Source organism: Sarcophilus harrisii, chromosome 6 (genome assembly GCF_902635505.1).
Source record: "Sarcophilus harrisii chromosome 6, mSarHar1.11, whole genome shotgun sequence".
Lineage (NCBI taxonomy): Eukaryota > Metazoa > Chordata > Mammalia > Dasyuromorphia > Dasyuridae > Sarcophilus > Sarcophilus harrisii.
This window is the reverse complement of record NC_045431.1, coordinates 230209916-230228656: the sequence shown is the minus strand read 5'-3', so window position 1 is coordinate 230228656 and position 18741 is coordinate 230209916. Positions and strand designations below refer to the sequence as shown.

General features: G+C 39.1%; 1 pseudogene; it reads right to left on the bottom strand.

Moving 5' to 3' along the window:
- Positions 1-11627: 11627 nt before the first annotated feature.
- On the bottom strand, positions 11628-11920 carry LOC100934738 (annotated as a pseudogene).
- Positions 11921-18741: the final 6821 nt, after the last annotated feature.

The window sequence follows — 18741 nt, the reverse complement described above, 5'->3', positions numbered from 1 at the left end:
CAGAGGAAAATTTAAGCAAAAAAAACCCTTCCAACCCCCCAAAAGTAATGTTGAATAGTCACCTGTCCAAAAAGAATTCAGAGAACTCAAAGGAAACTTTAAAACTTAAATGAAAGAGATTGAGGAAAACTTTTTTTAAATCAAAGAAAAACAAGAATATTATGAAAAGAAAATTAACTAATAGAAAAGGAGATTCAGAATCTTAAGGAATAAATGACCTTGAAAAACTAGACCTTTTATTATGTCAGGAAGCTATAAGAGATCAAGAAATAATAAAACAAAATATAAAGAATGAAAAAATAGAACAGAATGTGAGATATCTCATAAGAAAACAATGGATCTAGAAAACAATTCAAGAAGAGAAAATATAAGAATAATTGTACTACCTGAAAACTGCAGTAAAATTTGTTTTTAAAGAATTTTGATACAAGATTGTATCAAGAAAATAATTGTGTATAATGTGTATATAGGAAATAATTAAAGAATAATATGTATAATGTGTATACAGGAAATAATTAAAGAAAATTGCCCTAAAATATTAAAACAAGAAGGAAAGGTAAAAATAGAAAAAATCCACCAATAACCACATGAAAATGTTCCTGTGAGGAAAATTCTACAGGAGCATCATGACCAGATTTGAACCCTCAGGTTAAGTAGGGAATATCATGAGGTACAAGGAAAAAAAAAGAAACAAAAAATTCAAATATCGCAGAGACCTATGGGTAGATCTTACATAAGACCTAACAGGAGCTACATTAAAAGATTATAGGCCTTGAAATAATATATATTGAAGAAAAAAAGAATTGGGGTTGTGGTTGAAAATATACTCAGTAAAGTTAAACATAATCCTGAAGGAAAAAAGGCAAATGTTCAATGAATTTCTAGACTTTTCGGATTTTGTTGCAAAAAAGACTTGAACTTGATAGAAAATTTGACATATAAGATCCAAGAGAAATATAAACTACACATTAAAGGCTAATTATGATGAACTCAATAAGGACAGACATTTTATATGTTATATACTTGAAAATGTATGTTTAAGATTGTCACATAAAACTGGGTGGTTTGAAAGCAAGATCGGAATAGAGCCGAGTATGATGTAATTTAAAAGCAAAACATTGTAGGAAACAGAGGAATTAGATGGTGGAGGAGGGCTGGTAGTTCTGGAACTTAACTTGTGGGGAATAAGTAAATGAGGGAACAATGTGTGTGTGTGTGTGTGTGTGTGTGTGTGTGTGTTTAGAGGAGTATAAAAGTCAGAAGTATAAAATTCAGAAGCATAAGGAAAGAATTTTTAGAGGAACCTGACTCATATCTATAATCGGGGCAAAGAGAATAACATATATTTGGAAGGGAAAAAAAGGTTTCCAAATTAATAAAGAAATAAGAGGGTTAGGGAATAGGATGAGGGAAGGGGTAGAGAAGGGTATGTAGATTAATGGAAATAGGATAAGGGTGGGGGAGAGGAAAAGGGAGGGATCATTAAAGGGGATAGGTTATATTATAGAGGTATATAGGGCAAAGTAAAGCAAAAGGATATATGGATAGGAAATGAGATCTAGATTAACATAATAATAAAGATCAGGAGAAGAATTTGTCAGGGAAACAAAGCAGAGGATAGCAATTATGATTTCAGACAAAGCTAAAACTAAAACAGATTTAAACAAAAGAGAAAAATAGGAAAACCACGCCATATGTTGGCCATATTAATCAATACTGCTTAGTCTAAAGTTTAAAATAACCAGACAGTAGATTGCAATATTGCTGTGGTGTAGGACATAACAAGTTAGTGGATTTAGAAAAATATGGTGAGACTTAGACTTACAAAGGATGATGTTATTCACCTTCAGAGAAACAAGGACAAACAAGTGTAGTATGGTTTTTCATAGAAATATATGAATATACATGTGCACATATGTATATGATTATAGATATCTATGAATGCAAGTGTATGTATCTATATAAGTTGTAGGTATATATGTATGTGGTTATATAAACACATACTTTTGTATATAAAATATATATCCATGAATAATTGCAACTTTCTTGGAGGAGGAAAGGGGGAAGGAAGAAAGAGAATAAAGTTAAAAGTCTTCAGCAAAGAACAAAACAAAATCTACAGGGAAGCAAAAAATAAAAAAAGATGGACAGCTCAGAACACAATGTGGAGTATTTATTATATAAAAGTTCTTGCAAAGTAAATTTACTGCTTTATATTTTGAATCTTTTCTTATATTCCGCTGTACACATGGAAATTTTTTTCTATTTTGTATTTAAATTTTAAATAAATTTTAAAAAGATATATAATGGAAGTCACTGAAGAACAATTTTTTTTAAAAAACTAGAATGAATGGACAAGTCAAACAGAGAGAGAAAATGGTATGGAAAAAGGATGGTGCCTCCCTTCCCCCCTCCCCCCTCACTCCCGCAATGGAAGATATTTCAGGGAAGACTCAGAGACGGCAGCAGAGGGAGAGAAGAACAGGAGAATTTGGGGAGAGATGGCAGAGAACCTTGAATGCCAGGACAAGTAGATTAGAGTTGATCCTGCTGGCAATGGGGAGACATTGAAGACTTTTTGGTGGGGGTGCTGGGAAGAGCAATCCAGCACCTTTGAGTAGTAGATTCTGGGAGGAGGCAAATCAAGAGGGGTGGATTTAAAGACTGAACAGGAATCCTGTTTAAAGTACTCTGTGTGTGTGACTTAGCAAATCAGTCCCCTCTGGGCTATGGCTTTCCTGTAAAATGAGAAGGTTAGATAGACCTCTACGGCTCGTCCTAACTCCAAATTTGGTGATCCTGTCATCCCACCATATTCCAGCTAAAGAAGTCCTGTCTGGATGGGGAGAGCTACTCTCTTAAGTGGGATTTCAGGAGGTCTTATTCCTCTGAGAAGCTCCCAGCTGGGCTGGTTGAAGCATGTGGGACCAGCTGAAGTGACATCCTGAGGTCCAGCCGCACACGAGGAGGATGGAGCTTTTCTCTGTGGCTTGGGAACTGCCCTAAGTTTTGAGACTTCTGAAGAAGGCAGACTGCAGCAAACCTACTGGGAAGAAGGAGGAGGAGAGGAAGAAAGGATGGGCAGAGGTGGTGGGATGGATTGCACACCAACTCAGTTCCTGTGTTGGGCTGTTTTAACTCTCAAGACCCAGGACCTTCTTTATAGGGAAAGACAAGCCCAGTACCACCTCCCTATCTCTCATCCCAAGCCTTTCCTTTCTATAAGGTACCTGCAAAGGCCACCCATCCTCAAGGTCCAAAAGTTACTGTCCGGGGAACTTGAAAACAACCAGGGTACTTTTTGTGCCACCAGTGGGTTCATTTGGAGGAACAGAGAAGGAAAATTTATATATATCACCATGGAAGTCGGAAGTCTTACTTCCTGAAGTCCATCGAAGGAAGTGACTTCAGACACTTTTTAGCTATGTGACTTATTAGCCTCAGTTTCCTGAGAGCTGTAAAACGAGCTGCTGAGAATGAACAGCAACTGTCTTAGTGTCCTCGCTAGAAAACACCAAATGGGCTGCGAAGAATTGAATATGACTGAAAATGACTTAAAACAACCAAAACATACCTGCAGGCAGGAGTCTGAATAAGATGAAACTTTTCCAGCTCGAGATCCATAATCAATGAATTAAAATCTTTCAGCGCAATTCCATCCATTTCATCTTTGCAACTCTTCTGGGGCCTCTTTCTCCATTTTTTAAACAAGGTGATGATCTAAATTAAAGGCAGTCTGAGGTCCCTCAGACCACAGGAGCTGGGATGTGTGGAGAGGCAGATGGTCTGGCGATGCGGAAGGGGGGGAAGAGTGGCAGGCAGCAGCTGGTCTCCCCGACATGGAACAACAGGCCTGGCCCCCACTGAACAGCTGCAGCGAGGGCAGGAAGAGAGGGGTACAGGAATGTGGGCACTGGCCCATGGCCTGAGCCCCAGAATCAATTCCCTTTCCAAACACCTGCCTGCTTGTTGGTGAGAGAGATGAGAGAGCAGAGCCAGGCAGACCCCATCCTTCACCCCCAGATCCTTTGTCAGGTCCTGGGATGACCCCTCAGGGTGGCCGACACAGGCAAGAGGGTCTCCTTCCTTGACAGGAATGGGAAGAAAAGAGAAAGTTTGAGGAAACTGTGCCCTTCTGGAGTCCTCAGGGAACCCCTTTTCTCTACCCACTTTGCTCTTCACTGAGATGCTCAGAACCCTTACTTATTATGCTCAGGTGGGGAAGGGGGTTGGAGGGGTATAGGGAGGATGCTAAGGTCAGTTTGGGAATCCCCAAGGTTGGGGACTCAGGAAATGGGGAGAGCCCCATACAGAGCTGCCCCCCATCCTCCAACTCTGAAGAGCTTTCCCAGAAGTCTCCTTCTTAGTCCCTCTTCCCCAAGCAGGCCTTTAGGCCCAATTATCCAGTTTCATTTACCAGTAATCTCATTCTCTTAATTTTCTATGTGTGGCAGGAAATGGGTGGTTTTCCCTTTGGGTCACTATTACTTCCTTTTCTTTCCATCAAACAAAAAGGTACCCCATGATCTTGGCAACAGAACCAGGTCATTGTATATATTGGAAGGGAAGAAGAGCATGTAGGTCTTGTTGTCATGGTCAGGAAAGGACTTCAGAGATAATTGGAGCCACTACCTCATTTTATCGATGAGGAACCTGAGGTCCACAGCAAGAAATTCCTTATCCAAGATCACACAGGTTAAAGCAGAGCTGAGATTGCAACCCATGTGCTCCACCTCCAAATCCAACCTTCTTTCCAAAATATTGCTCTGGTAAAATATAGAGTTTTTTTTAAAAATAATAATAGCTTTTTATTTACAAGTTATATGCATGGATAATTTTACAGCATTGACAATTGCCAAATCTTTTGTTCAAAATTTTCCCCTACTTCCCCCCACCCCCTCCCCCAGATGGCAGGTTGACCAACACACGTTATATGTTAAAGTATAAATTAAATACAATATTAGTATACATGTCCAAACTGCTATTTTGCTTCACAAAAAGAATTGGACTCTGAAATAGTGTACAATTAACCTGTGAAGGAAATCAAAAATGCAGGCGGACAAAAATATAGGGATTGGGAATTCAGTGTCATGATTTTTAGCCATCTCCCAGAGTTCTTTCTCTGGGCATAGCTGGTTCAGTTCATTACTGCTCCACTGGAACTGATTTGGTTGATCTCATTGCTGAGAATGGCCACGTCCATCAGAATTGGTCATACTATACATACTATAAGTATTGTTGTTGAAGTATATAATGATCTCCTGGTCCTGCCGGTTTCACTCAAGAGACAGAAAGAACCCAGTGCCTTTGGCCTAAAGAGAGAGAAAAGGGGTGGGGAGTGGGGAAAGGGGAGGAGGCTCCACCTGCTTCCTTCTCCCTATCACCAGAACCTTAGAAGCAGCCTAACACTTCAGTGAGAGCCCCATGCCCAGTCCCTCTGCGTCAGGATCAAGGTCAATTCCTAGGCTGGAACAATGCTTGGTCTTTCCTCTCAACAACTTCATTGAGCTATATATAATATAACATGATACACAATATGATAAAAATGCGATACAATATGATATAATATGATACAATATGATATAACAATATGTTACAACACATTATCATATAACATATAATATAACATTATATATCATATACATTATGTACATTGTAATATATTATATATTAAATATATTCATGTATATCTCCTAGTAAGGAAAAAAGATATCTGAGTTAAATCCCAGCTTTCCCCCCCTTTCAACTCTAAGCCCCTTAATCTCTCCAGGTCACAGATTTTATTCTATAAAAGAAAGTTGGGCTGGATTATCTCTAAGTTTTCTTCTACCAGCAAATTCCATGACAAGTCAGTAAGTGGTATCTGCATGGAGACATAGGTTCTGTCCAAGGGAAAAACCACAGACTTCCCTAGAAAGCTCTGGCCAGACAAGCCAAGTGCAATTCCCTCCTTTCTAGGTTGGGTATCCCCTTCCTACAGTCAGAGTTCATGGAGGAACCGTGTCTCCTGATAAGCAGTGTTCTCTCCATCACCACCTCCATGGAACTAGAGCCTCGGATGGGTCACGGTGGAAGGGGGGGACCTGGGGCAGCCCCAAAGCAAGGACCTTTGCTCATACTGGCAGGACCAGAAAAGAGTTTCTGATGATTCATGTTTCTCTAACGCATTTCCCTCAACAAGTTCAGACATTTCCACCACATGCCGTCAGTTAGCCAAGTAGCATTCTCCAAGCTTTGTGAAAACTGGGGTGGGTGGTGCAGAATGGGCAACTAAGAAGGGCACTGAAGTCCATAAGGCAAGGCAGGGAATGGTCTGTGGAAGGAACCAGGGCTCCCCCCCAACAGGCCGGAAATCAAGTTTGAACCACAGAGAGCTTTATTTTGGGGCTAGGGAATGTGCAATGTAGAACCCCTGCTCCCTCTGAAGACTAAGGGGGCGGCATTTTAGGTTAGCAGAACTAAGTGATTGAGAAAGCCCCATTGGGGAAGGGGTGGGTAGAAGAGAATTTTACTATAGAATAAGGTTATTTAAGGTTAAGGTTATTCGAATGCTATTTTTTTCAAACAATTGCTGGCCACAAAGATTAAATCTTCTATCAGGGTGGTCACAGATATGATGACCATATACAGTGGAAAAAGCGAGATATTTAATGTTAAATGATCCGAGTTCAAATCCTGATTGTCATTTACTCGGGGAAATTATTTCCTCTATCTCTGCTTCAGTTTTTAATGATGGCCCCAGAGGATCCTCTGAGCTTTCCATTCTAGGAAATCTACAGGGCTTTGAGGTTTATAAAGCACTTTTGGAAAAGTGATAGATTTAAAGTTGGAGGATCTCAGAGGCCAGTGAGTTAGGGTGCTTCATTGTACAACTGAGGAAATTGAGTCTCAGAGGGTCAAGTCATCTGTTCAGTGTCACAAAGATTGTAAGAGGAAGAGTTGAGGGTTCCAAGAAGAGTCACAAACCCAGCATCTTTTCTGTGGTAGCTCTTAGCAAAACCATGAAGGCAGGACTGTGATTATCACCATTTTACATATGGCAGAATTGAAGCCTGGGAGTTAAGTAGCTTGTTCAAAGTCATAAAGATAGGAAGTGTCACAGGCAGAATTTGAACCCAAGCTTCTCCTCGGATTTAAATCAAATGTTTTTCTGTTCTATATTACCCTAACTGGAAGCTCAGTGCAATTCCATTAAAAAAATTATAGGCACCTACTATTTCAATATAGTTTGTTTTCTTTAAAATCCCATATATTTTCAGTATTTAACAGTATGATTTAAAGAAAGGCTCCATAAGTTTCATTGGCAGTCCATAATACTTTTAAAAAAAAGGGGAGAGGGGAAGAAGAAGAAACAAGAAGATAAAGAAAAAGACTGATTTCCCCAAAGACGATTTCACAACACTGTATTTCTCTTTCTTGACTTTGGACTCCTTTGGACTTTTTCTTATCACTTGGATTGATCAATCAACCAATGCTGAAGAGATTTCATCCTGAACAAAAATAAATATCACAGGACAATAGAAATTCAACTAATAAAAAAAATGGACAATGTTGGTTTTACCTTAAGATAAAGCTCCTGCCCATCCTTTCTTTGAACAAATGGAAAAAGTACCAAAATCTGAGACTATGTTTATTGATTGCCATCATTCTTCTGGCTTAATTATCTTTCAGCTTGCACTTTGAAGAACATGAGATAGAGAGTGGGGGAAGAGACAGGCAATTGGTTGAATGATGAGTAAAAACAAGTATATCAATAAAAAAAATAATTAAGTGCCTCCTTCCCAAAAGCAAAGAATAGGAAAAGTAAAAGAAAAAAGAAAGAGCCAGGCCAGAAATACCCCTGTGTCAAATAAACAGACTCAACAACATGGTGTCTAAGATTCTTTTTCTAAGGGCTAGAACCTGTGATTTTTCACATCTCTACTGGGATTGTCATAGCAAATATTTATTAGACATTTAGTGGAGGAAAAGAGGGAAATAAGCATTTGTATAGTACGTACTATGTGCCAGTCATTGTATTGGGTTTTGGAAATTCAAAAACAAAGTGGAAAACATTCCTTGCCTTTAAAAAGCTTATATTCTACTTGAAAGAGGATGTTATCAGATGTAACATATGTAGATAAATGCAAAGTGAATAAAAAGTAATACAAAGTACCTAGAAAATAATTTCATAATATCAAGAATGATAAAAAAAAGAATGATAACATAGCCTGCAGAGGAGGGATTCAGAAAATGAATCACAACATATGAGTCATGCTTTGAAAAAAGCTAATAAGCACCTACTCTTTGACAGGCCCTGTGGTAGGTGCTAGAGATGCAGAAACTAGATGGTGACTGTCCTCAAGGAGCTCCCTGGAGGTGGAACAGATATGAAGCTTCCCTAGATGAGTGAAGGCAAAATATATACAAAGCAAATGTAAATTAGCTTCAAGTGGAAGAGGATGCTAAAAACTTGGAATGCAATTACAACACTGTAAACTAGTAATGAAATATCAAATACAGGTTTATGGGGGGGGGGAGACAGAGTAAAAAACTAAGGGAGAAAGAGTGGGGGGGGGAGAAAGGAAAAAATACAAAAACACTAAGATCTTGGGAAATGAAACTCTGTATCCCTCCAACTCAGGAATGACTGACTCTTCTTTCTACCCTGGATTGCCTAATGGATATAGCGGACTCCAGCTGGTCACAGGATCTCAGTGTGATGGAAGTTTTCTGTGTGGTACACCCCTCAAACTGTCTTGATAAATCAAACTGATACTTATGGGGTAAGGTGGTCCCAAGCTGGCTTTCTGGTTAAGGGAGAAGCCCCATCAAGACAGTTACTACAGAGGGGGAAAAGAGAGGAGACAGACTGTGACGAAGATTTCTCAGCTATGATGGAAGTTTATTTATTCTCAGGAGAAAAGTTGGGGATGAAAATGAAGTAGTGGGACATAAGAGTTTCTTCAGACTAACATCTCACCTTCTCTTATCCTATCCAGGAATTTGGGAGGGCTAAGTTATACCTCTTTAAGACTGTCCCACCCTTAGCCAAACCATATCATGAAGGCTGGGAGGCTGGAGATCCAGGGATCACATGGGAAGGGTGGCTTGATTTGATAATGACAGAGGCAAGGGAAGGTCCCTGGTTATCATCAAGCCACCCCAAAGTTAGAACAGAGATAATTTGTTTTTTTCAAAAAGCTTCATGTCTAAAATATTTTAAGTTTACAACACATTTTTTCTCCAATAAGGCAGGAAGTAAAGTATTACTGAAAATTTTATTGGTAAGGAAATTGAAGCCGATGCTCAGAAGAAATGACTTATTGATGATCTGCATCCAAGTTACCATTAAACTTTGATGTTTTATCAGTGTAACCATGGTTTCTACACATTTTCCTTGAGGTGAAAAAGGCTGCTTTCTAAATATTTGTCCCATTTCAGCTGAAACACTACTTTTTAGCCCTTATCAAAGTTTCCTTCTTTTCTCTTTTTGTACTCACCCTAATTTCTTGGTCACAAATGTAGGTCTTTAGCCCCACATTGGGTGCCAAAAAATGTAAAGTTTTTGTTTGGTTTTCTGGAGATCTTGGAGCAGCCTTCCTTTCAGTTCAGTAATCACCACAACAATAGCCAGGTATTAAAGTCCAAATCCTTTATTATTTCCTTCACAGTCTAGTTTCCTTGCCTGGGGCCCAGCTAGCTTTCCTGAGAGCCTTTAGACTGGCCTTGGTCTCAGTGGGGAGAGCAGCAGGAAAGGCCAAGCACTATGAGGCTGATCAAGATGGGATGAATCTCTCTGAGTCCTAGGGCTTATGCCCTAGCCTCCAGCCTTCTGTCTTCTCTGGCTCTGTCTCCAAACTCTCTGAGTTATTCTCTCTGACTCTGACTCTGGCTGAGGTAGCTTTATATGCTTTACACTGAGTATAAATCAATCATTATATCACTAGGAAACCATTATTTGTTGTAAGATTCAATCAATCCTACTGAACTTAGAGAACTATTAATCACCATGCTAAACGAGATAACCATTGTATCATCAATTCCACTGAGTTTTAAAATTAAAAAAATGAAAGTAAAATGTTTTGGGGGGACAGAAAAGGTGTTTTCACTTACCTGGTATCCCCACTGCTTTACAGGAATCTTGAGTCAAGTTGGGGGATGAATCAAAAGATCAAGGTTTATACACACTTGAATCAAATTTCATTTCCCTGGAGAGTCGGTCATAGAGCTACTGACCTCTCTGGAAATAAGGGCATTCAGAGATCTATTGCCCATCACTGTGTCTTCCCTGGCTATGCTGACCATAGAAAAAAGAAGTAGGAAGGTTGTTCTCCTTGGAATAGTAGACACACTAGTCCAACATCCTAAAAGCAGATTATTCAGTATAAATGTTTATTAATTGGTTCTTGATCAACTGAGAACTGAGAGAGATGTCTGAGCAATTACTCAATTCTATATATGGTTTTGTCCTTTTCTTATTTATATTTGAACAATTTACCTTTCATTTTCAAAATATTGAGTTCCAAATTTTCTCTCCGCCTACTTCCCCTTCTAACTTTGGGAAGGCTCTTGCCTTCTTGGTGAGAGATTTTTCCATATACATTGTGTGTGTGTGTGTGTGTGTGTGTGTGTGTGTGTGTATACTTATTCACATATAGTCTTCATTATTAAATAGGAGTTTCAGGGGGAGAGGAAAACCGTTTTCACCTTTCTTGGTATCCCCCAAGAAATCTCTTTCTTGGAATCTTGAGTAAAGTTGGGAGAAGAATCAAAAGATCAAGGTTTCTACACCCTTGAACCAAATTTCATTTCCTTGGAGAGTCAGTCAAAGAGCTACTGACCTCTCTGGGATGAAGGACATTAGGGTATCTATTGCCCATCACTAAGTCTTCCCTGGGTATGCAGAGCATATAGCAAAGAAGTCGGAATATTGCTTTGTTTGGAATGCCATGAAGACTAGTCACAGATCAGCTACCGTATTTTTATATGAAAATGTTTAATAACCAATTGTTGGTTAACTGAGAATTTAGAGAGATTTCTGAGGGCTTTCTCTATTCTATGTATATATATATATATATATATATATATATATATATATATATATCCTTTTCTTTATCATATATGAACAAGTTACTATCATTTTTTAAATTTTGAATTCTAAATTTTCTGTCTGCCTACTTCCACTTCTCCCTTGGGAAGATAAGAAATTGGATTCAATGTTTTCTCTATACCTGGGGTGTGTGTGTGTGTGTCTATGTTTACTTATTTACATAGAGTTTTCCTTCTTAAATGGGAGTTTTTGGGTGGACAGGAGACAGGGGGACTGTGTTTCCCACAGTGCCCTCTTGTAATGGGCCAGACATCTTGGTGAAAGATAACATTTATGGTCAATGTTAAAACTTGAAAACAGAGAACATAGAATAAAACGGTAGAAATATGTAATTTGCAAACATTTAAATTTTATTTTTATTATCCAAATAATCTTCCAGAAAAAAATCAATATAATACGCAGGTTATTCCCCAAACTTGGAAAATTCATCCTACAAAAAAGGGCCCAATTTAGACAATGCCCTCCAAACGAATGGCATGTCTGTTCTTCATGGATCCAAGAAATCAAAGTACATGGTGGTGATGCTTAGCCCATCTTAAAGACTGGCATGCCGGTCCAGGAAAGTTCTTATTCTTTGTAAGAGTTCCTCCTTCACGCTGTCGGGTACAAGCGCTCTGGCTCTGGGAGTGATTCTGCTGCCAAGTTGGCAGCAGTAACGTGTTCTACCTCTTTTTCTTTAATGCCATCTTGACAATGAGCTTTTATTTGGTCTTTCCAACCACATTCGAATAATTTAGCTCTTAGCAACTCTTGAAGTTGTGCTCCTTCACCATTTTCTATCAGTTTCTGGAGAATTATTGCTCTCATTTGTGCATCTGTGTCCATTTTGTTAATCTTCCTTTGAGCACAGCAATCCCCGGGGAGAATAGCCAGGTGATGAAGTTCCCAAATCTCGGTTGTCTCCTTCACTGTGTGTTTCCTTGCCTGGGGTCCGGGCCAGCTTTTTGTAGGTCTTCAAGACTGGTTTTTGCTTTCTGTGGAGGAAGTAGGAGGACGACCTCCTCAGTGTCTTTCTTGAAGAATGTCTCAGTCCAAGAGCTTCTGCTCCAGCCTCCAGCCGTCTGTTTTTCCCGAGTGTGTGGGATGGCATTCTGGATGGCCTCTGAAATGGGTCTCGGTTTCTGTGGAGGAAGTAGGAGGATGACCTCCACAGTCTCTTTCTTGAAGTCTGTCTCAGTCCGAGAACTTGTGCTGCAGCCTCCAGCCAACACAAAGGTGAGAGATGCAATGAATCTGTCTCTCTGAGTCTGAGGGCTTGTGCTGCAGCCTCCAGCCAACACAAAGGTGAGAGATGGATTGAATGCCTCTGGCTGAGTTTGTCCCTCTTTATACACTCTATTCAAAGTACATCATGGAAGGTGTGAAGCTTGTAGAACTGTCTTAAATACTGTCTTAAGTATATGTAAACTAGAGAATTATCACCTTAATTCTATTGAGTTAACACCTTGTGCTAAAATGCAATGAATCCTGCTAAACTCCATCACCTTTGTGAGCAATTATCAATTCCACCCAGTTAACACCTTGTAAGAATCTTTTTCAGGTTCAGAGTTCTGGCCCATGACACCCTCTTTTTTTTTTTTTTTATACTAACTTTTTATTGACAGAATCCATGTCAGGGTAATTTTTTTTACAACATTATCCCTTGCACTCACTTCTGTTCCGATTTTTCCCTCCCACCCTCCACCCCCTCCCCCAGAGGGCAAGCAGTCCTATATATGTTGAATATGTCCTGGTATATCCTAGAGACAATGTATGTGTGCAGATCCAAACAGTTTTCTTGTTGCACAGGGAGAATTGGATTCAGAAGGTAAAAGTAACCCAGGAAGAAAAACAAAAATGCAAACAGTTTACATTTATTTCCCAGTGTTTTTTCTTTGGGTGTAGCTGCTTCTGTCCATCATTGATCAATTGAAACTGAATTAGGTCTCTTTGTCAAAGAAATCCACTTCCATCAGATTACATCTTCATACAGTATCGTTGTTAACGTATATAATGATCTCTTGGTTCTGCTCATTTCACTTAGCATCAGTTCATGTAATTCTCTCCAAGCCTCTCTGTATTCATCCTGCTGGTCATTTCTTACAGAACAATAATATTCCATAACATTCATATACCACAATTTACCCAACCATTCTCCAATTGATGGGCAGCCACTCAGTTTCCAGCTTCTAGCCACTACAAACAGGGCTGCCACAAACATTTTGGCACATATTGGCCCCTTTCCCTTCTTTAGTATCTCCTTGGGGTATAAGCCCAGTAGAAACACTGCTGGATCAAAGGGTATGCACAGTTTGATAACTTTTGGGGCATAATTCCAGACTGCTCTCCAGAATGGTTGGATTTGTTCACAACTCCACCAACAATGTATCAGTGTCCCAGTTTTCCCGCATCCCCTCTAACAATCATCATTATTTTTTCCTGTCATCTTAGCCAATCTGACAGGTGTGTAGTGGTATCTCAGAGTTGTTTTAATTTGCATCTCTCTGATCAATAATGATTTAGAACACTTTCATATGAGTGGAAATAGTTTCAATTTCCTCATCTGAAAATTGTCTATTCATATCCTTTGACCATTTATCAATTGGAGAATGGCTTGATTTCTTATAAATTAGAGTCAATTCTCTATATATTTTGGGAATGAGGCCTTTATCAGAACCTTTAACTGTGAAGATGTTTTCCCAGTTTGTTGCTTCCCTTCTAATCTTGTTTGCATTAGTTTTGTTTGTACAAAGGCTTTTTAATTTGATGTAATCAAAACTTTCTATTTTGTGATCAATAATCGTCTCTAGTTCATCTTTGGTCACAAATTTCTTCCTCCTCCACAAGTCTGAGAGATAAACTGAGAATTTAGAGAGATGTCTGAGCGATTCCTCTATTCTGTATAAATTTTTTCCTTTTCTTATTTATATATGAACATTTTAACTTTCATTTTTAAAAATATTGAGTTCTAAATTTTCTCTCTGCCTACTTCCCCTTCTCACATTGGGCCTTCTTGTAATGAGTAGGGAACACTACTCTCAGAGATAGGTGGAGATTGGAATAGCAATTTAAGGCACAATCTCCGAATTAGACACCAGATGGTGCTCTGAGCTCAGGGTGTCCAACAATCCCTCTAGTCCCAGGAAGCATTTAGGGTGCTGGGTCTCTCTGTATACATGGATCTGACCTGAATTTTTCCTCTCAGTGTTTCAGTTTGGATTCTATTAAATTCAAAGCTATGAATCCATTCCCAACATTAATCTATCCCTTTCTGATCATGAATCATTCCCATATATCCCACTAATTTTTTTCCCTTGACTTCAATGGATTATAATTATCTAGTAATATAAATTGCATAAATATATGTGTGTATATATATATATGTATACACATATGCACAAATAAATATATGCACATATATGCAGTTAAAACATATACATGTCTATATTTGCTAACATAATAAATGTTATGTTTACATATACACGTTTACATACTCATATAACTGCATTTTCATGTATGTAAATATATGTGTACGTGTACACACATATACATATTACATTTAGAAAATAAATTGGAAATATAGCATTCAAACTCTTTTGTGACTGAATTCAACCATTCTCAAAAAAATCTGTTTTCATATTACTTCATACTTTATCTTTTATTCCTGTGACCGAAGACCAATGCTTAAAAAAATTAACTTATTTTTAAAAACAATTATTTTTTTCCTGTATCCTATCCCCTCACCTGAACAACAATAAAATAAAAATAAAGTCCTCCAGACAAATACATGTAGTTTAGCCAAACAAATGGCCACATTGGTAATGTCCATAAATGCATGTCTCATTTCTGCTTTTGCTGAGGGAAGTCCCCTAATAAAGCCTCATAAGAAAAGGAGGAAAACCATTTCCCTGTTATCCTGCTTTTGGTGGACATGTCAGGAGGAAGTTCCTTACTCCTAGCCCTTGCAGCAACTCTCTGCTCCTAGCTGCCTGCTAGGTGAGTCTGCCCCAGGCTACCCAGGCCAGCTAAGTGGTCTTACTTCTGATACAGGTCTTCTCTAGCATCCCTGTCATGCAGGATGTTGCTACCACATTGGTAGCTTGAATACTGTTCTCTTGAACCCACAGACGTCTGAGGATCTGCCAGGCTCCATAGGTGGGGGTGGAGGTGAGGCAGGGAACAGAGAGAGACAGAGAGATAGAGAGACAGAGATAACAAAACTTGAGAGACGGATATGGACAAAAATGGACAAAGACAAAAAGACAGAGAAAGACAGAGATGGACAGTCAGAGACAAAAAGAGAAAAATCAAGAAAGAGACATAGAGAGAATAAGAGCCATGTGAAGAGAGAGAGAGAAGGAGAGGGAGGAGAGAGAGAAGGAAAGAGAGAGGAGAGAAGGAGAGAGAGAAAGGAGAAAGAGAGGAGAGAGAGAGAGAGAGAGAGAGAGAGAGAGAGAGAGAGAGAGAGAGAGAGAGAGAGAATTTTTTATTCCTACTGGAGTTTGGGACCTAACAAACCTGCCAGGTTTCCTTTAAGACAGCTAAATATTGAAAAGCTTAGACTATCTGTAGCTTGGGAGCGGCAGCCACTGTCATATTTAACAGAAATAAGAAATCACTGGGACATCCAACTCTAAGTGTTGGCTGTTTGAGTGATCTCTGGCCTGGGATGAGCAGCTGGGCTATTTGTGCCGAGTTGTCTCACTGTCCAGATGGTGTTGTTTGGGGTCCCAGTATCAGAGGATCTTTGTGTTCAGGTAATTCAGCCCCGTTATGAAACAGAGGAGGGAGCCAAGGCCCAGGGAGCAGAAGTGAAATTTGTTCAAGGTAAAACACATTGTTTGTGGAGCCTTAACAAGAGTGTGAGATGTAACGGTCTCACCCTGTCGGATGGGTTCCACGTATTTCTGTAGTGAGCCTGTGGCTTGCCCAAGCTCTCTGCAGATGCCTTTATGTTGTCAGCACTTAGTGGATGATAAATAGAAATCCAGATCTGTGTTTATAACAGCACAACGAAAGGCTGGGGCCCATCTGAGCTGGTGTCTGCAACCAGCAGGGGCTACGATCACCAGCTTCTGCTTCTTGAGGCACTGTGGGACAGCATCAGGAGGGCAAGGGCATTTCAGAGCTGACACAGGCTGGCAAGGATGGCACTGCCAGCCCAGGGATAAATTGGAGCATTTGGCTTTAGAAGGTGAGACCTGGGATGAAGAGCAAGAACTGGTGGGGGGAGCCCCTCAAGCTGCTTCCATTACATCCCATTCAATCATTCAATTCTTTCATTCACTCAATATTTATGGAGTAGCCCCTGAGCATATTAGGCACCAGGAATAGAGAAAAAGAAGCTAGCCCTCTCCTGGGGGCACAAGCCAATGGCACTCATTCACAGCCCAGCAAGAGGAGATCAACTCCATCAGAGATGTATAGATTCCCATGACCTTCCTGAGTAAGGAGACATCATACCTAGGTTAGGAGGATCAGGGAAAACCTTCATTAAGATATTTAAGGAGAAAGGATTCTGGGAAGATGCTGGAGTAGGACAAAAAATCCCAAGCTCTCCATATTTCCCCTACAAATGAGACAAAATATTGCTTCAAGGTAAATGAGCAAAAACAAATAAGCATTAGGGCAGAACCTGGTCTTCCTGGGATGTGGGAGTTTGCAAGAAGGATGCAGAGATTGAGGTTAGAAGTCCAGCCTAGCTCCCCCAGGTTACAAACATAGCCTCAGTCCCAACCACATGAACTTTCACCTCCCCCAAAGTGTGAGGAGTTGGGGGTCTCTGTGAAGATTGGGGGAACTGCCACTGATAAGCCACACCAGGCCCAGCTGTGCTGCTGAAAGGCTGCCCTGGGCAAGGAGGAATCACTATAGGCATGGTGAGTGCCAGAGCAGGGAACTGCTGGCTGTGGGGACTTACCTGAGGTGGAGTTCTTGATTTGGGGTTCCAAACTAGAGGAGAGAAGTGAAGAAGGACCTGAGACTACAGGCAGTACTCCCACTCCCAGGACTGGAGGTGATCATCCTAACAAGCAACTATAAATAAAGTTTTTTTTTTTTAATTAGCAAGCCAAAGAGAAAGAACCTAACCATAGAAAGTTACTAAAGGGATGTAGAATACCAGGACTCATCTTCAGAGGAAAATTCTGAAGTTAAAAAAAAAAAACCCTTCCAACCCCCCAAAAGTAATGTTGAATAGTCACCTGTCCAAAAAGAATTCAGAGAACTCAAAGGAAACTTTAAAACTTAAAATGAAAAGAGATTGAGGAAACTTTTTAAATCAAAGAAAACAAGAATATTAAGTGAAAGAAAATTAACCAATAGAAAAGGAGATTCAGAATCTTAAGGAATAAATGACCTTGAAAAACTAGACCTTTTATTATGTCATGAAGCTATAAGAGATCAAGAAATAATAAAACAAAATATAAAGAATGAAAAAATAGAACAGAATGTGAGATATCTCATAAGAAAACAATGGATCTAGAAAACAATTCAAGAAGAGAAAATATAAGAATAATTGTACTACCTGAAAACTGCAGTAAAATTTGTTTTTAAAGAATTTTGATACAAGATTGTATCAAGAAAATAATTGTGTATAATGTGTATATAGGAAATAATTAAAGAATAATATGTATAATGTGTATACAGGAAATAATTAAAGAAAATTGCCCTAAAATATTAAAACAAGAAGGAAAGGTAAAAATAGAAAAAATCCACCAATAACCACATGAAAATGTTCCTGTGAGGAAAATTCTACAGGAGCATCATGACCAGATTTGAACCCTCAGGTTAAGTAGGGAATATCATGAGGTACAAGGAAAAAAAAAGAAACAAAAAATTCAAATATCGCAGAGACCTATGGGTAGATCTTACATAAGACCTAACAGGAGCTACATTAAAAGATTATAGGCCTTGAAATAATATATATTGAAGAAAAAAAGAATTGGGGTTGTGGTTGAAAATATACTCAGTAAAGTTAAACATAATCCTGAAGGAAAAAAGGCAAATGTTCAATGAATTTCTAGACTTTTCGGATTTTGTTGCAAAAAAGACTTGAACTTGATAGAAAATTTGACATATAAGATCCAAGAGAAATATAAACTACACATTAAAGGCTAATTATGATGAACTCAATAAGGACAGACATTTTATATGTTATATACTTGAAAATGTATGTTTTAAGATTGTCACATAAAACTGGGTGGTTTGAAAGCAAGATCGGAATAGAGCCGAGTATGATGTAATTTAAAAGCAAAACATTGTAGGAAACAGAGGAATTAGATGGTGGAGGAGGGCTGGTAGTCTGGAACTTAACTTGTGGGGAATAAGTAAATGAGGGAACAATGTGTGTGTGTGTGTGTGTGTGTGTGTGTGTGTGTTTAGAGGAGTATAAAAGTCAGAAGTATAAAATTCAGAAGCATAAGGAAAGAATTTTTAGAGGAACCTGACTCATATCTAATCGGGGCAAAGAGAATAACATATATTTGGAAGGGAAAAAAAGGTTTCCAAATTAATAAAGAAATAAGAGGGTTAGGGAATAGGATGAGGGAAGGGGTAGAGAAGGGTATGTAGATTAATGGAAATAGGATAAGGGTGGGGGAGAGGAAAAGGGAGGGATCATTAAAGGGGATAGGTTATATTATAGGAGGGTAAGGTATAGGGTAAAAGTA